The following is a 6,580-nucleotide window of genomic DNA, read 5'->3' on the forward strand; positions in this document are numbered from 1 at the left end:
AAATATTTTAAAGCTCAAATTACAGGAATTTATAAAAATGTACATCTGTACATGTCTTTTATGAAAAAGTAATAATGATGTAATCATATGGCAAGAATTTGTTGAAATGAACAATTTTCAGGTCAAATTAGAAAGCCAGCATAAATTCGACCCAGTATTTAGCAACCTAAATTAATATTCATAATTACTAGTATGGCATAGTTACTATTATGAGCCAAATATATTTAAACTACAGTTTATTATATATTTTTATAAATATAAAATATATTTATTATATATTCCATTTGCACTTTATTTATTATATATTTATTATATATTCCATTTGCACTTTATTTCTTAGAGATTTGGTAATCTATGTACAGTAATTCTTACCTAATGAGACTATTCAATCATCCATCTTCCTGTCATTCTGGATAAATGGGCACTGGCTGTATCTTTGTTCCCATCATATCATGTTTGTGGTGACGTCATACTCTAATTTTAAAGATAATTTTATTTATCACACCAGAATTGGCCAATGCCTGGAAAGGTTACGTCTGTAAAGTAAACATAAAACACTATGGAGCCAAATGGAGCCAAAATGATTTGTTTACATTTAACATTGATTTTTTAAAACCTCATTTTCCTGTTTTGTTACAGATGGCAGTGGAAAAAACAATAGAATCTCTGAGTGAAAAATCCCCAGATTACTATGTTGTAAAAGCAAGTCCTAGACATTCTTCCTGTTCGTGTAGGGAGATGATGACATCCACTTTGTAACCTTTGCCTCTGGAGGTAGGAGTGAAGGTCATTCATGCCTTGATATTTGAATGTTTCTTCAAACACAAAATGGTAGCAAATAAAAGAAAATGACATGTGGAATTGGCATGGATGGCAACTGTCAATGAGAGGAGAGATTATACTATTTATATATATTTGTGTCTGTAGAATATTTTTCTTTGAGTTCTAATTTTGACACCTTTATGCAAATAACCAATAGAAATTAGCATTTTCCTTTTGTTCCCAATGAATGTTCATGATACTACTGTGAGGACCATGCTGCTGTTTGACTGGTTACCTTGTTACATTCAAATAGTTAGGAAAAAATAAAGATGACTGGTCAAACATTTTATTACTTACCTTGGTAGACTGATAGTTTTACAACCTCACCTTAGATAGTAGAGTGTGAGCAGGTCAATAGTCTTCAAAAAGTGTCTTTGAGGTTTTATAATCTTGTTGGAATGTCAGTCATGGGTTGAGTTCATCAAGTCCTACTTGACTTAAATGGCCTATAAATGTAAGAAAAATAACTTTTTAATAAGGTACTATTTAGTGGCTGGATCCTCATTTGGTCTTGTATATAAAAGGCTAGAAAAAGAAGATAAATGATGCATTTACCCAGTACTCCTGAATAATATATAAAAACTTGAACAGAATTTCACAAAATATCAGAGGTATAGATCTCTTTTATTAGACTCCAAATGTGAGATAAAGGACATGTTCTTTTAGCAGTTCCTATGGATATGAGGCTGGATATTGACTTATCAATACGTTTTCTTATTAAGGCTATATTTTTACATATTTCTACACATGACATGTTCTAAAAAGTATTTATTAATACCTGGAGAGCAAGGATTTTAATATAATTTCTCTACCAGGTTATATATTAAAGTGAGTTCTTCATTGAGACTTTACTTCTCAATGACATTGGGAGTAACTTGAATTGCAAAAGCTCCATTTTAAATTAATTTAATATGGTTCCCACAGAGGCAAGGATCACTAGGTTATTCAATATTTCATAAGAGGCAGTTATCCTGGAAAGTAGTTAATAGCATAGGTTGTTATATCCGACTGCTGATTTATCAGGAATTCCTCTTGGCTCAATTTGTAAAATGTATCCATTTCTGCCCCCCTCTTGTTACCATTTCTGCCTCCCTCTTTCAGGACACCATCACCTCTTACTTGGATTGTGGCATGGTCTCCTAAATGATTTCCTTGCTTCTATACTGCTCCCTCTAAGTTCATTCTCAACACAGCAGCAAGAGTAATCCTTTGAAAATGTAAGTCAGGTAATGTTCTTCTGCTTAAATCCTGCCATGGAAGGCCATGTCACTGTGAATGAAAGCTCAGATCATCACAATAACTTTCATTGTCTACATTACCTGCTTCCCTCTCCCCACCATTCGTTTGACTTCTTATTTTATGAACTCACCCCCTCCTTCTACTGCCTCTTCTCCAATCCCACTGGCCTTCTCACTTTTCCTTCCTTGAGCCACTTCCTCTTCCCTCAGGTATCTGAATGGCCTACTCTCTCACTTCTTTTGACCCTTTGTGCAACTGTTTCAAATGTTATGTTTTCAGTGAGGCTGCCCTCTACCTCCCTATTTTACCTCACTTTCCCACTGGACACTCCCACTCCCTTTAACATGATTTTTGTCCAGTGGCACTATTATTATTTTTATATTTCCTTTCCTCCTCTACTAGACTATGAACTTAATGAAGCAGAGATTTTGACTGTTTTGTTCACTGATGTACCCTCAGAGCCTAGCATTATAGATGCTCAATTAGATATTTGTTGAATGAAAGAATGAATCCATTGCTATTTTATACCAGTAGTAGAAAACAGTGCATTGGGTCACCATAGCATGTACTACTACCTTTTGCTGAAATCTGTTGGTATCTTAGAGGGAGCACCAATAAATAGCTCCCCTTGCCCTGGTCTAGATCTAAACTAATTGGTAAATAAACGTAAGTTTCAGCGGAGGACAAAATATCACCTTATTACTGATAGCACTAGTGAAAGAACATGCTTATGTGTGTAGGCAAGTCATTTACCAAATACTAAACCCCAAAATTAAACACATGTATCAGCAAAGCATGGTTCTTCTGTCACTGAACCATGACACATGCCTCCTAACAGGAACAGAATGAGTTCCCTGAGTAGCAGAGAATTTCCTCTGCCCAGAATGAGGAAAGTAAGAAATAAGTAGGATAAAGTGATCTACATTTGTTTAGTTAGAGTAAAAGAAAAATAGAAAAAATGAGGGAAAAATAAAAGCTCAGATTTTTCTAGAATAAACTGATCGGGGCCCTTAAATTTAAAAAATCATACTGTGTTCTAATTAGTAAAACTAAAGCAAATCACACATACATAAGAGTGAAACTGCAAAGCAATAAGGAACAACTGAAAACTGAAAAACCAAGTAGAGGAAAAATAGGTCATTTACCAAGAATTACAATTGGAATAAGAGCAGAGTTCTCATTAGCAATGATATATGCTACAAAACATTAGAATCTTATCTCCAAAGGAATGTGGGAAAATAACCGTCAGGCTAGAATTCTGTTTTCAGAGAAGTTATTCAAAAGTGAGGATGAAAGAAAGTCACTTTAAGATATGCAGAGACTAAATGTTTATGACACATGGGCTCTTGAAGAAAGTACTTAAAGAATGAAATTCAACATAGAAGAAAAGCATGGGTGCAAAAATCAATGGTAATCAAAGCAACAAGCTGGAAATTTGTGGGGTGAAGTTCTGTGGGAAGGGAGAGGTGGAAAGAATGTCGAGGAGGGGTAAGATGAGGCCTGCGACAGACCACATTTGGCCTCTGCTAGGAATCTGGGCTTCTTCTAAAGATTCAGGGCTTGATGGAAGGGTCTTAGCAGGGTGGTGATCTGGGTCGATGCGTTTTAGTAAGATCACTCTGGCAAGAGGGTATAGAATGTTGAGAGAAATAAGACTGATGTCATGAAGCCATTTAGAAGTTGTGGCTCATTTAGATGAGAAATGATTAGGGCCTGAATGAAGGCAAGGAGGAAAGTGGTCAGATTCCAAAACTAGTGAAGTGGTAGGACCTCCGGACCCAGTAAATAATTAAATGTAGGGATAAAAAGAGGAAGCATCAAGGATGTAATTGTTTTTTAGGGCAGTTTTGATGGAATCCAACTGCAGTGAGAGGATGAAGGGAGGTGACAGTGGAAACAATGAAAACCCTGTAAGAACTCATCCCTGAATGGGTGGAGAGACTGAGATGGTAGCCAGAAGACCAAAGTGAAGAAATACTTTAGGATGAGAAATTTATCCTCTATTTTAAATGATAATGGGTGGAGAACAAAGAATAGAAGCTAAGGTTGAAGGTAGAGAGACAGGATAGGAGATGCCTGATTGAACAAGGGCATGGGGACCTAAGAGGGAGAGAGCCTATGTACAAGGAAAGTTAGAGAAAGAGGCAGATAAAAGAAACTTACAACTCCCTCTTCCTTTGAAAGTAGCATCATGACGGCACAGAACAGTGATGAACAATGCTGAGTGAATTAATGAATAAGTGCATGAAAAGATGGAGAAATGATGGATACATTCAGGCAGGCCCTAAAACATATGTAACTCTTAACCCAAAGGAGCATGTTCTCCAGATAGGTATGGTAGACCTCTAGTGGCCAAAAGAAAACTTAGAAATCTAATGGCCTAGAACAAAACTCGAATGAAAGGGCTTGGGTAAATTTATTTGCAAAACAATAAATACATAAAAGCATTGCTCCACAAAGATCCTGTCTACTTAATCTTTGCTGTGTTGTTTCTTATCAATGGGTTTAATGGTACATGTATTGTGAGTTCACTTTTATAATTAGACACTTAGAGTGAATGGCTTATGCAAATGAAGCTAGTAATCTTTTAATTATGATTGAAACAAAATAGTGCAGGGGGGACTAATTATTTATGTGTGAAATTGTATGTACAAGCTAGAGAAGATAAAAATAGTTATTTATTTTCAAATGAGAAAAAGGGAGACATCTATAACGAAGTGAGACTTTGATTACAGAAGCCTCAAATGTAATGAAAACCGTGTATTTAAAAATAACACCAGCAACAGGGTTTTTAAAAAAATAAGTGAAAACCACACTGTAAAAAAAAAAAAAAGGATAATAAACTATTTCAATCCTTTAAAATTAATAATAATGTCCTAATGTGAAATACTTTGAGTAATCTAAAGGAAGAATTATTCATTGATTTAAACTATAATTCTTTTATGAGCCTGAGTGTTTTCTAATGAAGATTACATTTAGTTACCCTCATGTTAAGAATAATTGAATAAAATGTTTGACACCTACTCCAAGTTAATTAAACTGCAAAAGAGCTCCAGTTTGTGAATCAGGAAAGTTAGATGATTTCTTAGGACTGCTTCAGCTTTTCCATTACAATTGATTTTATCAACAATGCACAATACCTTAGAAGAAAGAAAATACATCCATTTAAGAGTAGAATTATTTGTGGGAATTATATGCAGCTGTTGAGGGGTAGTGTGAGAAAGTAAGGAAATATTGGATATGGGAGTATAAATGTAGAAACTTGTCTAATCCATCATTGCAGAATTTAAAAGACAGAGCAGAATCGAAAGAAGCTCAGTTCTTTGGGATTTCTTCTTTTATTATAAATCCTTTTTAATGTTCAGTTCAGTACCACTGTATTTGAAAATAACATTATTCAGTGTCTTAATTATCCTCTAGACTATTTTAAGGTACCATATACATTGTCGGCATGCTTTATTGTCTCTGATCTTCCTGGGATTTAGTCAACAGGCATCACTGTGTATTTGAATAACAATAAAGTTTTAAATTTGACAGGAATATAAGAAGTATCTAGAAGCAAGTAAAAAAAGATTTCCAGGCAATGTATAGGCAGTTCTAATAAAAATGTCTCTTAAAAATAGTCATACAGTGTCTACGGCCATGCCACCCTGAACAAGCCCATTCCCATCTGATCTCGGAAGTTAAGCAGGGTCGGGCCTGGTTAGTACTTGGATGGGAGACCACCTAGGAAGACCAGGTGCTGTAGGCGTAAAAAATAAAAAATAAGGGATTGTAAACTGACAAGTTCCTTGCAATCTGTGAGGTCAACCTAAGGTTGTATCGCCTAAAAGAAAAATAGTCATACATATAAAGAAGGAATGGTTATCTCTGGACTATTTGATAGGTGGTTTTATTCTGCCTTTCTTCTATTATGTGTGTCCAAAGTTCTATGTGTTGAGCATCCATGACATTTGTCATTTTTTTCTCCCTTTTTCTTAGCTTTATTGAGGTATAGTTGACAAATAAAAATTGTATATATTTAAAGTGTGCACATGATGATATATATGTACACATTGTGAAATGATTACCACAATCAAGCTAATTAACACATCCATGACCTCAAACAGTTACCATTTTTTGTGTGTGTATGGTGAGAACACTTAAGAGCTATTCTCTTAGCAAATTTCAAGAATACAATACAGTTTTATTAACTACAACACTATGCTATACATTAGATCCCCTAGAATTATTCATTTTATCACTGAAAGGTTGTACCCTTTGACTAACATCTCCCCAATTCCCTCTCACCTTCAGAACCTGAGAACCATCATTCTATACTCTCTACTTCTATGAGCTTGACTTTTTTAGAGTCCACACATTTTCCTTATCTATTCATCCAGTGACAGACACTTAGGTTGTTTCTATATCTTGGCTACTGTGAATGACATTGCAATAAACATGGGAGAGTAGATATGTTTTCAAGATATTGATTTCATTTCCTTCGGATGTATACAGAAGTGAGATTGCTGGATCATAT

At 35.0% G+C, this 6,580-nt stretch overlaps 1 non-coding gene across 1 annotated transcript; it reads left to right on the forward strand.

Moving 5' to 3' along the window:
• The first annotated feature begins 5,693 nt into the window (after nt 1-5,693).
• LOC120588477 (5S ribosomal RNA) lies at nt 5,694-5,812 on the forward strand. Its single transcript, XR_005649248.1, has one exon. It is a non-coding gene; the product is annotated as a 5S ribosomal RNA (ribosomal RNA).
• The last annotated feature ends 768 nt before the right edge of the window (nt 5,813-6,580 follow it).

Source organism: Pteropus medius, unplaced genomic scaffold (genome assembly GCF_902729225.1).
Source record: "Pteropus medius unplaced genomic scaffold, Ma_sr-lr_union100, whole genome shotgun sequence".
NCBI classification, from domain to species: domain Eukaryota; kingdom Metazoa; phylum Chordata; class Mammalia; order Chiroptera; family Pteropodidae; genus Pteropus; species Pteropus medius.